Source organism: Etheostoma spectabile, unplaced genomic scaffold, assembly GCF_008692095.1.
Source record: "Etheostoma spectabile isolate EspeVRDwgs_2016 unplaced genomic scaffold, UIUC_Espe_1.0 scaffold00569355, whole genome shotgun sequence".
Classification (NCBI taxonomy): domain Eukaryota; kingdom Metazoa; phylum Chordata; class Actinopteri; order Perciformes; family Percidae; genus Etheostoma; species Etheostoma spectabile.
In genome coordinates this window covers 131,548-145,389 of record NW_022605082.1, presented here as the reverse complement: position 1 = coordinate 145,389, position 13,842 = coordinate 131,548, and the positions used below count along the sequence as shown (strand labels likewise).

The 13,842-nt window shown below is 38.9% G+C and overlaps 1 protein-coding gene, 4 non-coding genes and 1 pseudogene across 5 annotated transcripts in view; all 6 read right to left on the bottom strand.

Moving 5' to 3' along the window:
• LOC116684836 (zinc finger protein 91-like) overlaps nt 1-13,842 on the bottom strand; it is a 175,168-nt gene that overhangs the window by 61,743 nt on the left and 99,583 nt on the right. The gene's annotated exons all lie outside the window — the stretch shown is intronic.
• Nucleotides 176-248, bottom strand: trnaa-agc (transfer RNA alanine (anticodon AGC)). Its single transcript has one exon. It is a non-coding gene; the product is annotated as a tRNA-Ala (tRNA).
• Nucleotides 4,370-4,490, bottom strand: LOC116684844 (uncharacterized; annotated as a pseudogene).
• On the bottom strand, nt 5,570-5,651 carry trnaa-agc (transfer RNA alanine (anticodon AGC)). The gene has a single exon. It is a non-coding gene; the product is annotated as a tRNA-Ala (tRNA).
• trnaa-ugc (transfer RNA alanine (anticodon UGC)) lies at nt 6,287-6,358 on the bottom strand. The gene has a single exon. It is a non-coding gene; the product is annotated as a tRNA-Ala (tRNA).
• trnaa-ugc (transfer RNA alanine (anticodon UGC)) lies at nt 6,895-6,966 on the bottom strand. Its single transcript has one exon. It is a non-coding gene; the product is annotated as a tRNA-Ala (tRNA).

Here is a 13,842-nt window from a genome sequence, read left to right as displayed (position 1 = left end):
TCATTAAAAAGTCATAGTAAAGTATGTCGAAAAATTCATAAAAAGTCATAGTATAGTATGACAAAAAATTCATAAAAGTCATAGTATAATATTCCTAAAAAGTTGTAGTGTAGTATGTCTTAACAAGTCCAGATTTATATTTCTTGTTGTAAAGCAAGAAGAATCTAAAGTCCTCTGGAGAATGCGGGCATTGATCCCGCTACCTCTCGCATGCTAAGCAAGCGCTCTACCATCTGAGCTAATTCCCCTTTTCAAAAGAAGTCATAGTATGTTGAAAAAATCGTAAGTCATAGTATAGTATGACAAAAATTAATAAAATGTCATAAAAATTCATTTTAGAGTATGTCAAAAAAATCATAAGTCATAGTATAGTATGACAAAAATTCCTAAAATGTCATAAAAATTCATTTTAGAGTATGTCAAAAAATTCATAAGTCATAGTATATAAGTATGACAAAAATTCATAAAAAGGCATAAAAAGGCATAGTATAAGATGTTGAAAAATTTCATAAAACGTCATGAAAAGTCATAGTATAGTATGTCAAAAATTCATAAAAAGTAATGTAAAAAAACTAAAGAAGTCTCTTGGATGAGAGACAAAACATCTGCGGAGGACATTTTACCAAGTCCAGTTGCCCTCGGCCTAGTTATGGACTTTTGGGGTAATAGCATGGATCAGGAACTAAGAGCACAAAGACAATTATCAGTTTATTTCCCATCTGTCAGGTATATTTGTGGACTCAGTTGGACATTGTTGACAGAAACATTGGTGGATCTTGATTCCCACCATAGGATTTAGCCTGTATTGCACATTGCCTTCACATCCCGTGCAATGTATTGCCATTGTCAAGCACATTGCCACCCTGGTGACTTTCTTCCATGTCTCCATTAACGCCCATATATTTGGGCTGACAGTTGAGAAACCTTCCCTTGGTAACTATGACATGGATGACTGAGAAACTACCATTTCATGACGTTTAATTTACTATATCATAATTTTTCAAACAGGTCCTTCTGAACATCTGTAGGATCAGTCAGGATGGCCGAGCGGTCCAAGGCGCTGCGTTCAGGTCGCAGTCTCTACTTTAGGCGTGGGTTCAAACCCACTTCTGACAATAATTGTTTTCATTTGGAACTAATGTCTGAGAGTTGATATTGGGAATAAAGAACTTGGCAGTTCTTTGTATTCAAGAGGACTTGATTGTGCACGAGAAACCCAATTGAAAGTACAGCGTTTTGTGAGCATCTTTATTGTCAACACATGCAAAGTTACTGACTCTGATTTAACTGAGGGATTCTGTGAAAGTTATCTTTTTTTTTTTTTTTTAAACTTTGGGTTGTGTACAGAACAGGAGAAAATGGTTCTTTGTTGCATCCAGATTTTTATGTGTTACAGATAAAAAGCGCAAATTGACATCATTCCATCCAATACGGTTAAGACGGGGTTGACAGATAGATTTTAAAATCCTTACAGATAAACAGTCATTGTAGCTGTTTGCAGGATTTCTGCAAAATTTACCGAGATGAAACTGGGCCGTATAGTGGCGATTATACGAAAAGAGAGAAGTACTTCTACTTGTTGTTACCTGTCGTTGCTATGGGTAACAAGAGTTCACAGTCACTTGTTTCCTTCGGGGCCCGTAGTGGATGAAATGGTAAAACATTGGGCCCTGGATGCATAGAATGCCTGCCATGTTGAGCGACAAAATGTCGGTGTCCTGAAAAAAGGTTCTTTAACTCTATCTCCCCGACCTCTTTTTAGTTTCTTCTTATGTCTCGGCAAGAAGTATTATGCTTTTGTGTCGTCTGTCCATCTCTACATCAGAATCTCAACTACTTTATTGATCCCTGAAGGGTAACTCTGGATAAGAGTGCTCCTTCGAGCCGGATTTGAACCAGTGACCTAAGGATTTCAGCTTTACGCCTCTACAGTCCTCCGCTCTACCAACTGAACTATCGAAGGGAGCTAGTCTTGTACACACACTTCCAATCAATCAATATGGAGATTATCACAATTATCTGTTGATTTTCTACTCCAAAGTGCAAGAAAGGAAGGTTTCACCAATCGTTGAACCTCAGGTTAACGAGGAATAATTTCAGCAAGGTGATTGATGGATGATTCTGGTTACTTCATCTAGTTCAGCCCAAATCATACAGCTGTAAGACATCACATTGGTTGGCTTTCAGCTATGTAATATCTGCAAATGGCAGTGGTGGGATTTGAACCCACGCCTATTTATTTTCAGTCTGAGTTACAAAATTTGCAGTGAACGTTGTTTTCCAGCAGAAAGGCAACAGGTGTGTTACTTTTTGACTATGATTTATACCATAGCAGTGCAAGCATTTTGCCCAGGTTTGATTTCCAGCCACCGCAGTTGCATTTACAGGTTTTGAAGCCATATACAACATTAACATTACATGTTTTACCCAGGTTTCTTCTTTTATTCAGTGATATTTCAATTTCCTTGCGGGAGTCATCCCAAAAGGATTAATAAAGATAAGTCTAAGTCTATCTCAGAAAAAAGTCCCAAAAATCTGAATATCTTCAGGGAATGTAGCTCAGTGGTAGAGCTCATGCTTTACATGTATGAGGACCTGGCATCTCCAGCAGGTATTATGGTAGAGTCTTTAAAAGAGCTGCTAAAGATATTACCTTCTGTGGTAATCTGACTGGTAGGGTTATAGAACGTAGTGGTAGACTAAGGCTGAATCCCATTCCTTCCCCTTACCCCTACCCCTTGGCCCTTACCCCTACCCCTTGGCCCTTGAAACCAAGGGGTAGGGGTAAGGGGTGAAAACATACCCCTATGAATTGGGACACCACTTGGTGACATCACCATACAGTATTGATCACAAACCTCCAAGATGCCGTCTAGGTCTGTTGATTGTGTGGGTTTGGACAACAGTGTTATATATTTTATAGTTATTTTAGGTTCACTTTGGTAGTGCAGAGTACTTATCTGTGTAGTACTTAGGTCTGTTTGCAATACAAATGTGTATACACATGCATCATGTGTACATATACATACATATACACCCTGTATACATGGTGTGTGTATATCTGTTTCAGTTATCACCGTTTTGAATGTCATTGATGTTCACAAAAACATTTTGTTGACAAAAATCTGTCTTTATTGGTGATAAATTGAACATAACAGGCAAAAACGTTACATAAAATAATGTTACAGAACCATTGTCAACTATTAGAACCATAACTAACATGTCGCACACAATAAAAGGCACTCATATGTGTAAAACTAAAAAAATACACACAAGACCACAAACAAACTACACACACACTACACTGTTGTAGCTACAGCTGCTCTGATATTCCAGACCAGTCTGGAGCCTTTTGGCCAGTAACCCCCCCTCACATATCATCAGTGTCCCATATCAAAACCAACAACAATATAACAAGTGCATGAACAATGAACAGGAATTAATTAAATATTATTACAATAATAGTAGGCTACCAATGCAATAATGAATGGGTACAACATGAACATATGAATTAGGAAACGTCTGCTCGTTTGCAGCCCCAACCTGGATCAGCTGCTGTGTCCTCCTGTGTCCTCCTGTGTGAGACAGGGCGGTATATGTTAAGCACGTAGCGATGTATCATAGACCGTTAATATATATCTAGCTATACAATCTATGCGATCTATACAGTCCATTCAAGGCAGAAATATGTGGGACTGTTCAACGTTAGCGTTAGCGATTAGCGTTAGCGATTAGCGTTAGCATTGCAAGCTAGCGATTTTTAAAAAGTTTCAGTTAGGAACATGGGTACACATGTACAGGACTGCATAGACCACAAAACAAGACTGTCGTAACTTTTTAATCAATTATTTAAAGCTGAAAGTACTTACATTCATGTGTCTCTCTGGTTGATGCAGCAGCCACACACTGCCTGTGTGTTTTCTAGTGAGGTCGCGTCCACACTAGGTCCGTAGGGGTATACAGCCCTTGATCCATGCCCTACCCCTAGCTCGTAATACGTATTGGACCGGCACTAGGTGCCGCGTGAACGCGCAAAAGGTAGGGGAAGGGCCAAGGGGTAGGGGTAAGGGGAAGGAATGGGATTCAGCCTAAGACTTCCTGTGAAGTATGCTCTCCCTTTTATACCTCAGATTGTCAGACAGCACAACAAGCACTTTAAATATACATGTTTTACAGTTTCTATTTAAGTGTAGTTATGTAACATAGTGTAGTACATATAATGTATTATGCTCCAGTTTTTATGGGTGTTACGGCGAGTATGAGCACCATAGTTTCTATTTTTATGGATGAAATAAACTTAACATGCCATTAAGTTTACTCTTCAGCAGGTGGAGACATTTCTCTTCAGACACTTGCAGCAACAGATGCTTTGTTAAACGTTAACAGACTAGAAATAGACTTAACTAGTTTTAGCTCATCTGCATTCCCCTCCAAGGAAGTCTTTAGTAAAAGACAAAAGACTTATGTGTTATGAAGAGAAACCAGAGTGAGTACAACCATCTGGTCGAGAGCAGCCAAAAAAAACATCGCGGTAAAACTGACTTGGTGTGCCGCTTTCCAAACTAAAATGATAAGAGGCAACTTGGTAGACTCCTTACTGATGTTTATATCTGTACTCACAATGCCCTTTTTTAAAACACCAGCCAATCACAAGTGTTACATGTGAATATTCAATGTGTGACTAATCAGGAAGCTCACTTAAAAGATAGTTACAAGGTCTACCAAATGTTAAACTTTGCAACCCGTAAGTTGTTGGATCCTTGATTGCCACAGGTTCCTAGTGGCGCAGCGGAAGCGTGCTGGGCCCATAACCCAGAGGTTGATGGATTGAAACCATCCTCTGCTTTTTCCTATGCTTTGTATCAGCATGAATATTTCCATGTTTAACAAAGTGTCTGAAGAGAAATGTCTCCACCTGCTGAAGCATAAACTTAATTGCATGACAAGTTTATTTTCATCCATAAATATGAAAACTACAGTACTGATACCTGCTGTAACACCCATAAAAACTGGAGCATTACAAAATAAATATACAGCACTACAGTACAGGTACATAACAAACTGGAGTGTGATGTCATATACTACACTACAGTACAAGTAGATAAATACAGTGAAACTGTAAAACATGTACATTTAAAGTGCTTGTTGAGCTGTCTGATAGCCTGAGGTATAAAAGACCACTGAGCTACATCCCCGGAAGATTTTCAGTTTTTTTTGGATTGTTTTCTGAGATATACTTAAACTTATCTTTATTAATCCTTTTGGGATGACTCCCGCAAGGAGATATAAATATCACTGAATAAAAGAAGAAACTGTGGTAAAACATGTAATGGGAATGTTGTATATGGCTTCAAAACCTATGGTATAAATTATAGTTGAAAGTAACACACTGCTGTTGCCTTTCTGCTGGACAATACAACGTTCACTGCTAATCTTGTGACACAAACTGAAAATAAATGCTGAGAGATGCATTTATGGAGACTGGTGGTATCCAGTAACTATGAGACAACACAAAATTGTTCATGAAAACAAATCCGTAGTTCGGTATTCTGTGATTTGCTACCATTCTCGTTGTCGGCAGGATTGGAACCTGCGCGGGGAGACCCCAATGGACTGCTAGTCCATCGCCTTAACCGCTCGGCCACAACTACCTGCAACTTAGTGCCAGACCTATTGGAACAAATGTTCATAAACTTTTTGATTGGTTATTAGTAGTTACCAGATACAGGCAAAGTGCAAATCGTAGTGCACTTCCTGTCTCTGTGGATCCTCGTGGAGGCAGCTTGATTTATTGATATTCTCCCTTATTTGTACCATAACAGAGATCTAATATTTTATCAAATTGGGTTGGGCGAGTAACCTTTCTGGCTAATCTTCACAAATAAAGCAAGTACCCACAAAATGAAAACTAGTGCAATGGCTGGGAATCAAACCCAGGTGAATTGCTTGGAAGGCAGCTATGCTCACCACTATACCACCATCACTGGGCAATACAATGTTCACTGCAAATCTTGATACACATCTGGGCATTGAGACTGATTTTGCATTAATTACCATAAATGCAAGGAGGTCACGGCAACCCACAACACTGTGCTATTCAAATATGCACTAATCCTTTTCAATTGTTGAGTAAAGCAGGACATGGGTAAAGTGCACCGAGTTTTTAGACACTTGATAAGTTAATCATCCACTTTATGGCCTTTTAATACTCGCTGCATTGTTTCATCTTCTCTTTCAGAATAAGAGCTTCTGCAGCTCTTTGACAGACTGGACAAGGAATACCAGCTGGAGATGCTTGGGATTGAACCCAGGTCCTCATACATGCAAAGCATGCGCTCTACCACTGAGCTACATCCCCTGAATGTTTCTAAATTTCTTTTACTTTTTCTAAGATCATTGAATAAGAGAAGAACGCATATCAGAATCGGAAACTCGGTCAGTGGAGCCATGAAAAGACCCCATGACAATCTACCTGACCATAGCCTTTCAAGTCAGTGACAAATCCAAGCTGCATTTCCTTTTTACCAAAATTCATTTCCAATTTTGGTAAAATGTTTTGCGTCAAAAGTAGTCTGTTGTTCATTATAATCAGACAGCTCAATCTGGCAGTGTTGCCATAAAAACACTACATGCCAAACAAACTACTAGAACATTGCCCTTCTGGTCACTGACTGATCACATTTCCTTGATGCATTAATGCATTTTGTTTGTTTGTTTTATTTGATCCCCATTAGGACAATGAACTGTTCACTGCAAATCTTGCAACACATCTGGTCATTGAGACTGGTTTTTGCATTAATTACCATGAACACAAGGAGATTGCCTTTTAATACTTTTGTCTTTCAGAATAAGAGGTTTTGTAGCTCTTTTACAGACTGGACAATAAACACTTGTTGGAGATGCCGGGGATTGAACCCAGGGCCTCATACATGCAAAGCATGAGCTCCACCACTGAGCTACATCCCCTGAATGTTTCTACAGAAACCCCTACCCGGGTAAAATGTTGAAGTAAACTTGTTTGTTTGTTTTATTTGGATCCCCATTAGCTTCAGCATGAACTAAAAGCTTTTCTTCCTGGGGTCCTACAATCCTTTCTTTGACAATACTCATTATGACATTTCATTACACACACACAGACATAAATTAGAAAACACTAACCATAATTAAATCTTAAAGTTAACGCAATTCATACAAGAAATAAAATAAAAGACACTACTCCGAATAGATAAATCAATTTAAGAAATAAGATAACAAAAGCCCTATAACAAACTAATTTTAAATTACATATTTAATTCCTTTGAAATAAATATGTCTTAAGTGATTTTTTAAACCATACTGAGAGTTGTGTTTGATAGTCGTTGGGAGAGAGTTCCATTCACACATCGCTCTGTACCCGACAGAACGCTAAATTGATTTAGTTTTCACCTTAGGTAAAATAAAACTCCCTCCTACTGCACGCCTCGTTGGATAATGATGTGTCGCAGTACTAAAGGATAGTCTTCTGTTTGAAATAAAAAGTGTTTTGTTTGTTATAACGTTATGTAAAAAACCATTAGCAAATACACAAATCTATTTTTAACTTTAAACCATGAGAGTTGTTCATGCATGTTATCAACATTTGATCTAAACCCACACGAGAGAGCCACACGTGCAGCTTTAGTCTGAATCACTTGTAATTTTTTTACTAGTACTGAGCATTGGAACTGATATGGTACTAGTACTGAGCATTGGAACTGATATGGTACTAGTACTGAGCATTGGAACTGATATGGTACTAGTACTGAGCATTGGAACTGGTATGGTACTAGTACTGAGCATTGGAACTGATATGGTACTAGTACTGAGCATTGGAACTGATATGGTACTAGTACTGAGCATTGGAACTGGTATGGTACTAGTACTGAGCATTGGAACTGATATGGTACTAGTACTGAGCATTAGAACTGATATGGTACTAGTACTGAGCGTTGGAACTGATATGGTACTAGTACTGAGCATTGGAACTGATATGGTACTAGTACTGAGCATTGGAACTGATATGGTACTAGTACTGAGCATTGGAACTGATATGGTACTAGTACTGAGCATTGGAACTGGTATGGTACTAGTACTGAGCATTTGAGCAACTAAATGACAACATAGCTTCACTCCAGATGTAGTGTAGAAATGAGGTGACCAGTATTACAGAGTGGAGCCCTGTGATTGGTTTATGGCTTCCCTAAAAAAATAATGTATGTTGTTATTTGGACGTGGGTTAATAGGAAATTTTTGGCTTATTTATGTAGCATGGAAGCTACCGTTAGCTAACTAGCCAACGGCCGGGCCAACTCACAATCGGACTGAAAATTGTTCTTGAAAAATGCTAATAAACAGTAAAAAAATAACTAAAAATAACACTGCAATATATTTCTTGTCCTGCCTATGCACCACCTGTCTGTACTTTGTATATCACATTGCACTTTTCTGGTTAGACACAACCTACATTTTGTTGTCTTTGTACTTGTACAATGACAATAAAGTTGAATCTAATCTAATTTAAAAAAAAAAGATGGATGTCTTTACAAAAGATCAGTACACTCAAGTATGCACCGTTTGGGACGTCATTTTCTCTAACTCCAGTAACTGTGTGTGCTCAGCAACTTCCTATTATCTAACCCTCTGAGACCTAAGGTCATTTTTATAGCTCATTGTCCGTCTGCTTCTATTTTCTATAAAAGCTTGTAAAACATCAACCCTGGTGTCTCCAGTCAAGATATCAACATCATTTCTTTCTGAACAAACTGGGCATTAGAATATTTGTGCTGCACTGAGGTCACTTGAATGTTAAAAATGGTTGTAGGACCTTAAAGGGAAATGAATCTTCCAGACATGTATTGATATCACACACAGAGCAGTACGAGCTGAGCCAGTCTCCTCTAAAACACTTCTCATATGTCCTGGGAGTCACACTGGGAAGAAATAATCATTAGAATTTATGCAACTATGCTTTTATTTTTAGCTTAATTTATCCAATAGAACCATCTCTACACATCCATGTTTCACTCCCACAGGTGGTTTCACACATGCTAGTCCCTAAATTCACAGTTTATTTTTAAAATGTATTGGTGTTTTTCTCTATTTAAAAATCCCAGTAAAAATCTGTAAAGTTAACAGGAAAATGTATGTAAAATCACAGCTGTTTTTTACAGCGTGTCAAGTCCTGACTGGGAATCAAACCCTGGAAACAGCGGTGAGAGCGCCAAATTCTAGCCACTAGACCATCAGGGAGTCACATCTATCAAATTTATCTTTGTAGATGTGAGTTTCCTTTTCACTTACTGGAATGACTCATATTGTTTTAGGCGAGGAACGGCGCCTGGCTAGAGCTTCAGAAGGCAGGACATGACAGATTACACATCTGTCACATAGTCAGTTTGTATTCTTAAGCTATTGACATTATTGCCCTATTGTCCTGTTCAGTTTTAATCTCAGATGGCATCTAAGGCTAAGAAGCATCGTGCCATGGGGGACGATGAATGGCTGTCCCGGCTGAGGACGTTTGCCGCTACAGGGGTTTTGCCTACTGATGCTGGGATGCTATGTGTATTAGAAAACTAATGTGCAGACAGCCACACCTGCTGCTGCAGCTGGCCCAGCTCCGTCAACTGCTACTGACCCTGCTGCTCCAACTGCTGCTGACCCTGCTGCTCCAACTGCTGCTGCACCCTCTGCTGGTCGAGTGCAACCCAAATTAAACCTTGAAATGGTACCCAGCATTAGTATTCAATGAAACATATAAACAGAATCAATGCAAACAGTAGCTTTGATTCCATGTATATTGCTGTGACCTGTACAACTCTATGATCATTTACTGTAACTTGTGACATTCATCATTCCCCAGTTATTCAAACCACGGTTAGGTGGCTCACAGACTGCAACACTGAAGCCCAACCTCAGTGAGGCCAGGAAACCTTCTCAGGTATGATGCCACATGTTGGTTAATTATAATGAATTCTGTTAATAATGCATGTCTCTCTCTTTATCTGTCTGTCTCTTTCTCTAACCCCCAACCAGTTTAGGCAGATGACCGTCCACCCTGAGCCATGGTTCTGCTCGAGGTTTCTGTCTCTTATAAGGAAGATTTTTGCCACCGATCGATTTATGTGCCAAAAATAGAGCTTGGGCATTCCTCGTTAGTATAATGGACAGTATCTCTGCCTGTCACGCGAAAGATCGGAGTTCGATTCCCTGACGGGGAGGGTTTTCTACTAGCTTAGGCCTCGAGGAAGTCCTGGCAAAACGCGTTGGACTACTCATGAGGAGAAAGCAGGCCTTGGCTCAGCATGGGAGGAGAACCCCTGACCCCTGAATTGTCAAGCAATGGAAGGAGCACAACTCTTGGATGTGAACTACACACCTCAAGGCGCAGCAGGAGGTGGGAAAGTTTCAAGTCTGTGCACTTTAGAATGCCTCTTATGCTCTTTGCAGATGAGGTGGTTCTGTTGGCTTCATCAGGCAGTGATCGACAGCGCCCACTGGGGCAGATTAAAGTCCAGTGTCAAGCAGTCGGCATCTGAAGCTCTAGCCAGGCGCCATTCCTCGCCTGAAACAATATGAGTCATTCCAGTAAGTGAAAAGGAAACTCACATCTACAAAGATAAATTTGATAGATGTGACTCCCTGATGGTCTAGTGGCTAGGATTCGGCGCTCTCGCCGCCGCCAGGTTTCTATTCCCGGTCAGGGAATGTTTATAAACTTTACAGATACAGGTGTCACATTTGAAAGAGTAACTTCCTGGACTTGTTTTTGGTTAATTTAGATTTGTCGAATTCTTCCTCATTAGTTTAACGCTAGAACCCCAACACTTTTAAAGAGTATCATTTCCTTTAAATTAAACCCCTAACAGCAGATGTATCCTTTTGTCATCATTGATGGGTCATAAAGACTTCTTCTGCCTCTATCTCAATAACAATCCTTTTCCTTTTTTCAAGCAGTAACTAAACCCCTGACCAACATTTTTTACCTGAAAACCAATGTATGTGAGTGTCAAGTAGTGGTCTAGTGGCTAGGATTCGGCGTTCTAACTACTATTTCTCTTCCTGCTTCTTACAGTGTAGACACTGCTGCCTGCCTCTGCTTGCATATTTTTGCTGATAATCTTGCTTTTCCTCTGAGAGAAACTATGAGCAGTGGCTCTTGGATACTTATAAATCACTGGACTATACATTTATTGTAGACATAGTAGGCTATTGCCATATTTTAACATTTCTCTGCGTGAGTGTGGCCTACCAATAGCTCAAGCCTGTCCTACAGTGACTGTAGCAAAAGCTATATAGTCCAATATAATCAGAAAGCTCAATGTGGCAGTGTTGCCATAGAAATACTACATGCCAAACAAACTAGGGAAAAAACTGGGAAAAAATATGAGGAACAATGAGCAGGACATGACTCTCCTTGTTCATTGGTCTAGGTTTATGATTCTCGCTTAGGATGCGATAGGTCCTGGATGAGACTACTTTGCATAGAAGTGGACGCATGGATTGAATAATCTAGTTTATTTAATTGAATGTGATGTAAAAGAGAGTGTCATCCGCAAGGCAAATTCATCACAAAACTACTATCACATTTCTTAGTGGCAAAATAAAGTCGGTTTCGGTAAATACATTTGGTAAAAATATTTTGTATGAAATGTTTCCTGTCGTAAAATATAATCAGAAAGCTCAATCTGGCAGTGGAGCCATAAAAACACTACATGCCAAACAAACTACTTAACAATTGCCTTTCCAGTCACTGACTGATCACATGTACTTGATGGAAAATTGCTAATGAGATGTTTTTACGTGGCTCTTTGGTCTAGCGGTATGATTCTCGCTTTGGGTGTGGGAAGTCTGGGGTTCAACTCCCTTCGAGCCCTAACAGCAGGAGCTGTTACAACCCTAATCTGTAATTTAAAATCCAGTTTATCATTAAATTAGCCCAGATTAGGAGCAAGCAAAATTGTATTAGAGCATGTTGGCAATTTTTCATATCCTGCTTCAACTGCACGCAACAGAAAAAGCTGGGAAAAATATTAAGAACAAACGAGGAGGACATGACTCTCCTTGTTCATTGGTCTAGGTTTATAATTCTCGCTTAGGGTGTGATAGGTCCTGGATGAAGTGGTATGATTCTCGCTAGAAAGCTTATCTGAGTTGATTACAGTTACAAAATGTGCAAGTTCATTACAATTCTGCTATCATGTTTAATAGAAAACTCAAGTTTGAATGTTTGTAAAATGTTTGTGTCAAAAGTAGTCTGTTGTAAAATATAATCAGAAAGATCAATCTGGCAGTGGAGCCAAAAACACTACATGCCAAACAAACTACCTGACCATTGCCTTTTGATTCACTGACAGATCACAGCCACATTTCCTTGATGGAAAATTGCTGTTTCATGACTCGTTGGTCTATGGGTATGATTCTCATGTTGGGTGCAATGGGTCCCGGATGAGACCACTTTGCACAGAAGTGGCAGCATGGATTGAATAATCTGGTTTATTTATTGAGTGTGATGGAAAAGAGTGTCATCAGCGTGGAAAATTCATCACGATTTTACTATCACTTTTTATTGATTTAGTTTTCACTTTAGGTAAAATAAAACTCCCTCCTACTGCACGCCTCGTTGGATGATGACGTGTCGCAGTACTTAAAGGATAGTTTTCTGTATAAAGTAAAAGGTGTTTTGTTTGTTATAACATTATGTAAAAAAAAACACAAATCTATTTTTAACTTTAAGCCATGAGAGTTGTTCATGCATGTTATCAACATTTGATCTAAACCCACACGAGAGAGCCACACGTGCAGCTTTATTCTGAATCACTTGTCATTTTTTCATATTAATTGCTGAAGTGCTGGACCACACCACTGAACAGTAATCAAGATGTGAAAAAAACAAAACCTGAAGAACATTTTTACGTATCTGTGGTGTGAAGATGTTTGCCCACCTTTTAATAACTGACCAGGTGTTGCCCATTTTAGTTACCAGCTTCTGAATGTGTTTGTCCCAACACAATCTCTTGTCAATTATCACACCCAAAAGTTTAGCCTCTTCTCTTTGCTCTAGAGAAGTTTTCTCTATACTGAGTTCAAGTTTCGATTTGGAACTTTAAAAAAAAACGTTGTTCCAACCACTAAACTAGTAGTTTTAGATCCATTGAGATCAGTTTGTTACTCCTGATCCAGTCCACCACTGACTGTAGCTTTCTCTGTAGTTTAGTATTTAGATCACCAATATCAGTTCCTGATAAATATATAGTAGACTCATCAGCAAACATTGAAATGCTCGCTTTATCTAAAACAGATGGGAAATCATTAGTAAAGATTGTGAAGAGGAGTGGCCCAAGACAACTTCCTTGAGGAACTCCATGTTCCACAAGCCTGAAAAACTTCCATTAAAGTAAAATAATTGTCTCCTATCAGTCAAATAACCCTCCATCCATAATAATGCGGTTTGTGAAAAACCATAATATTCCTGTTTTTTTTTCATGTAAGTTGTGGTCAATTATATCAAATGCTGCAGTAAAATCAAGCATCACAACACCTGTTATTCTTCTCTCGTCCATATCCTTAAACCAATCATCAACCATCTGAGTCAGGGCAGTGGCAGTTGAGTGTTTTCCTCGGTATGTATGCAAGCTGAAAAACTGTAATTAAATTATTTAAAAAATAAAACTGAATCTGTTCATAAACAATTCTTTCCATTATTTTACAGAGAATTGGTAATAAGCTTATTGGTCTACTGTTTGATCCAGAGAAAGGCATTTTCTTATTCTTTGGTATTGGCACAACTTAACATATCTTCCATGCTTGCAGACATATATTTTC